Source organism: Rhinopithecus roxellana, chromosome 16, assembly GCF_007565055.1.
Source record: "Rhinopithecus roxellana isolate Shanxi Qingling chromosome 16, ASM756505v1, whole genome shotgun sequence".
Taxonomy (NCBI): Eukaryota; Metazoa; Chordata; class Mammalia; order Primates; family Cercopithecidae; genus Rhinopithecus; species Rhinopithecus roxellana.
Window position 1 is genome coordinate 106,843,415 of NC_044564.1, and position 5,792 is coordinate 106,849,206.

General features: G+C 36.5%; 1 pseudogene; it reads right to left on the reverse strand.

The window, feature by feature from the left end:
* Nucleotides 1-1,461: 1,461 nt before the first annotated feature.
* On the reverse strand, nt 1,462-4,560 carry LOC104682296 (annotated as a pseudogene).
* Between the last annotated feature and the right edge of the window lie 1,232 nt (nt 4,561-5,792).

Consider the following 5,792-nt stretch of genomic DNA (forward strand, 5'->3'; position numbering starts at 1 on the left):
TCAAGTGGTTCTCCTGCCTCAGTCTCCCTAGTAGCTGGGATTACAGGTGCGCACCACCATGCCTGGCTACTTTTTGTATTTTTATTAGAGACAGGATTTCATCATGTTGGCCAGGCTGGTCTTGAACTCCTGACCTCAAGTGATCCACCCGCCTTGGTCTCCCAAAGTGCCGGGATTACAGGCATGAGCCACTGTACCCAGCTTTATTCATGTCTGAATCTGAGCATTCAACTCAATGCCTGGCATTCAGTAAGTATCTGATGAAGGCTTCCATTCAATTCATTTTCTGGTGATCAGCTCAATAGGCATTTGATAAATTCTTACTGAAGCAATATATGGTATTGTATATATACAAAATATAGATAAAACAAAGTAACTACAATTACCTAAAGATGTCTTATTTGTGTTATTTTAGTTTGTTTTATTAGATTTTGATGATTATCCTTGTTTTTCTGGAAATTTCATAATTGGATATTTATTCATTAACTTGGTTCTAATTTTGTTAAGTAATATTTTTTCATTAGTAAGCAGACAGCATTTAAAAGAATAGACATTACTCATGGTCTTAAGATCAAATTTTAGAATCCAATTTATTGATAAAATACCTGTGCCCAGTAATTATTTTGAGTAGTATTTATTTAAAATATTTTTGATGAATTATATGATGCTCCCAGTCTAAATTAAGTCTCAAAACCACATAGTGTTAAATGCTTCAACTTCCTTATTTTACAAATTTGTTTTCACTGTATTAGGCCTTTCCAACCTTTATATGTTTTTAGAATAATCAATTTTTACAAAATTGCTACTGAGATTTGGTTGAGACCTTGTGTAATTATAAAAATCCTTTTGCAGAAAATAGACATACTGAATATGAAATGATAAAATGATAAAATGTATGAACACAGTATACCTTTTCATTTACTTAGTTTTTCTAAAATTTTGCTTATGAATTCTTGTTTTTTATTGTAATCTTGTATTTTTTTGTTAAATTTTTTAATTGTGTTTGCTAATATATAATTGGATTATTTGAACAGTACATTTTCAGAGATGATGGTTAATGATCAATTGCAAATACTAATTTTGCAATACTATAGTGTATTTGTACAAGAATATTTGCTAAACGAATTCAGTGATGATTTAATTGAATTATTGATACTGAGATCTGAAATAATGTAAAAACAATTGTATTAGTTCATTCTGACACTGCTATCAAGAATTGCCTGAGACTGCATAATTTACAAAGACAAAACAGTTTAATTGACTCACAGTTTTGCATGGCTGGAGAGGCCTCAGAAAATTTATACTCATGGCGGAAGGGGAAGCAGGCATGTTTTATGTGGTGGCAGGCGAGAGAGAGAGTGTGTATAGCAGGAACTGTCAAACACTTATAAAACAGCATGTAAAACGATTACAGAACAGATGGTTTTTTAAAAAACAAATTGGCAGGTGACGGCTATGTACTTAATATATCTTTGGTTTAAGAAGACTGGAATAATGATTACAGGCCAAAGAATCCCCAAAATGTAAATTGCCATTTGGATTCTACATGATTTATTTTCTTTGTCTTAGTGTGTTTGAGATGCTTGTTTGGCTTAGAAGCTTTGAGGCTCTTGTTGGAGGTTGTTTATTTGTTTTTGTTTGAAAGAACCTGAAGGGTGGCAGAGCTTAGGCACTCTCAGATTCTGATTAGTTGTACGATTTTTTTTTTTCTTACTTGATGTTGACTGAAGTTTTGCTGAATTACATGCTGTGATTATCAAAGACTTCTTCCAAGTGGGAGTCCAGCTTGGAGATGATTCAGAAACTGGAGGAGGTATCACAGAATCAAGATGGATGGCTTTAAAAGCTGCAAGGACATGAGATGAAATGTATAGCTTCGAACTCTCTTAGCCTGGTCTACTGTACTAGACTGGAGAGGTGTCTGAAGAAAAGTGGGTATAAACTGTATGTCACTAATTTTATCATTTGGCAAATGATAAGGCTCTTGAGCATTTACAGTCATGTTCAAGTTTGCTTCAGAAAATGTACTCTTAGCCACATCCATTGTTAATGTGGGCCTGATGCAAAAGGCTGGTCTTCCAAACCATAGTTGCTTTCTTATTGCAAGTCATATGTAAAGCTTTCATCCAGATATGCGAAGCCCTGACACATGTCTTGGATTGCACCTTGGCTGGGGATCTCCGTATGTTGTGGCTATATTCATTCTCTCCTGGCATGGTCTGTTGGTCTGGGAAGGCTGCTGGAAGGTTGTAGCACTTGAGGAGGAATTTGTTTCCAGGGTGTTTTGGTATATTTATCAGTATGTGTGCATTTTTCCTCCTTGATTTTTGGTGGTGGTTATAGTAAATTGCAAGCTGAAGTTCTAATTGTTGGATCTTTTCATCTTTTGTGTTTATTTTCTCTTTAACTCATTTTATTTCATGTAATAAATCTTCATTCTCATATACTTCATTACCAACTTCTGGTTCTGTACTAGATGGCAATGATAGTTGAATATCATGCCATGAACCATTTCCTTCATGCTGATGCAGGAGGTGTTTCAGCTTGAGTAACTGAGTTTTTACAAAGGTCCAATCCTGAACCATGTGTTGGAGGGTCATCTCATTCAGCATCACTGCATTTTCTGGTACATCTGCAAAAATTTTCTGAACCTGGAAGAGGGGTGTCTCTCTATAGCTTTCAAAATGACCCAAAGAAGGTTCACTATAGGGAGAGCCTCCACTCACATTACTTTTTCCATGGTAATCATAGCGGTTAGGATGACTGAGATGGTAGTGTTCTTGTCTACTCAACTTCTAGGGTGGCCTTTTCCCAAATTCTTCCTGGGGCTGTTGAACACTTCTGTCCGGTCAGTCAAAGCAGTTCATATTTTCATGCTCCACATTTTCAAGATGTGTATCATAAGGCCATCATCCTCAAATTCACATAATTCAAGATTATTCAAAATATCCATGCTGTTCATTTCATAGGACTCATAACTCCCAATTGGATAGACATTTCCAGTGGGTTCCAAGCCCTCTTCTTTCCACATGTATGTTCCATTACAGCTATCAGATGGAGAGTCCAAATGAAGAACCAGCTCTAAAATCTGTGTCTGGTAAAAGCAAATTATTCCTAGAAGTATGTTTTGTATATTCACTCATGTTAGAGATGTTTATATCTATTAGTTTCACTGAATGATTTTTCATTTTCCTTGAGAGAATCAGATATATTCTGGGGTGGTACCTTTTCATATTTTTCTTCTTTGAGATAAATTTCCTCTAGAGTTATTCAAGTTCTGTTGAAGTCTTTTGCACCTATTAAATATTCTCTGAAGTCTTCACTTAAATCATTGTTATCAGAAGATGATAAAGAAGACAAGGAACTATTATTCACACCTTCACTCAGGTATCTATTTTAGCATCATGGTTCATGGTCTGTTCATTTACTGTTCTATAACTTTCATTTTCATTTAATTATTGATCCTCATTAGTAGCTTTATCCTTAGCCCAAACTGTAGCATAATCTTCTACACATATGTCAGCAGGTGGATTTTTATTTCCATTAATTGTGATCCATCAAAGTCCCAGAAACTTGAGGTCAGCTCGATTTCAGTAGAAAGAGATGAACCATCCAATAACCTAAAGTGAAAGTTGCACCTGGGCCATTGTAAAGCCAATTTCTTTACACCAGCAGCATAAGACCTAATAAATCCCACCCCAAATGTTCACTCTCATTTCATATTTCTTATTGCTGATAGTTTCTTGTTAGCATACATGAGTGCAGAGGTACTCTAATGGAGAGCTGTTAGTACTTACAAGACTCTGATATCTATAGCTCTAATGAAGGAGTGTGATGTGGTTATAGATGAAGGTGCAAGAAATGAACTCTGAATTGAATGTGAACAGTTGTGGGACCTTACCATTTTTTGTCACTAGTAATATGCATAATATTGTCTGAGGATTGAGCTAAGCTTTTTCTAAAACTACTTCTAGGAGCACAAGAGTTTGCTCTAGGTCTTTGCATGCTATTGAAATTCAGTGGGTTTCCGTAAAATCCATTCAATGGTGATTCTGGAGCACTGACTGAAGAATATAACATTCTTCCTAATAACGTGCCTTTGAAGAATTTACCCAAGTTAGATGGTCCAGAAAAAGTCCCTTTGTTTTAACTCCTCTGCAGATGACACATAGTGGATGACTTTGCTAACTTTGATGTGTATAAAGAAACAGTTTTCAAATCTCCCTTTATCTTGTCTTTTTTTTTTCAGACATTACTTGAATAGGAACATGTTTTTCAGGATCAATTAATTAATGGTGAATTTTGAGTCTTGTTAGGCTCTTCAGTACCTTGTGTACTAAGTCGGTATTTATTTGCTTTTCTCCAATTAAATGAATGGGATGATGGACAATCAGAGCCATTGTTTATTATGTAACTTTTGATGTTACTACTCTTAGAAGTTCATAATATATGAACAGGTTTCCCATTTGACATTGGCTGCACTGTACTTCTGAGAGATTTTGTTCAATACTTTGGTAACTTGGAATCCAAAAATGTCTTGATCAGTGTTTCTCCATCCATTACCTATGAGGTGCATTTTTTCTTAGAATTTAACATAATGTATAGGGGTGAAACACCAACATCCCAATATAAGATCACAAAGGATCTGTGCATCAATAATTTCCACACTGCTAAGGTGTAGTCTAGAAACAGCAACCCTAACCGGACGAGTAGCCTACCAAGATGAATTTGCAGTTATTGAAATAGAAACTCAAGCTTGGACAGGAAGGATCGCCTCAAAGGAGTTATTCTTTTCTTAAATTGGTCAAGAAAGTAGGTGCATTTAAATACACATGTGTGTGCACACACACACACAGATATACACACATATATCTACACACATAGATATAGAAAATAAGGAGATTTATTCCACAACAACTGCGGGATCCACCCGTTTTATCTCAGGATGTATTCTAGAGTATGTCTTTGTTTGGGCCGGTGCGAGGTCGTGCTGCCTCCTTTGCTGCAGCCCAGCTGCGGGTTGCCTAGCAACCTGCTATTGTTGCCTATCATGTTCGGGAGAACATTTGCTCCCGAATTATCATAATGTAATCATAATATGTGATCGAGATTAAATGCCAGGAGAACACAGGATTCCATTCGTGTTTTCGGTCCAATGCATGTCTTAAGCCTTTCGTCAGACTGATTTATTTTACAAAGTAAGATTAGGTTCGAGGAATCTTAAGTATGGCTGAGTTCCAATACATGCACTTCATAGTCCTGTAAACTGTTTTCTAGGACTGCTGTAACAACGTTCCACAAGCGGAGTGCCTTCACGTAAATGTATTGCCTCACAGTTCTGGAGGCTAAAATTTCAAAAGCAAAGTGTTGGCAAGGTTTGTTCCTTCTGGTGGCAAGGAGGGGGGATCTTTTCCATGCTACTCTCCTAGTTTCAAGAAGTTGTCGGCAATTATTGGCATTCCTTGACTGATAGACACATCATGCCAACCTGTGTCTCTATCACCACAATAAGGTAGTGTTCTCCCCCTGTGTCTATCTGTTTCCAAATTTTCCTCTTTTTATAAGGACAGAAGTCATTAGATTAGGGCTCACCCCAATCCCTTATTGCCTCATTTTAACCTTATTTCATCGGCAAAGAACCTATTTCCAAATAAGGTCACATTCACAGGTACGGAGGCTTAGGTCTTAGACATAGCTTTTTGAAGACACTCTTCAATCCATAACACCTGATTTACTTAGCCTCCTTGTACCTCAGGTTTCATGTGTACAGAATTGGGATAATGATCCCAATT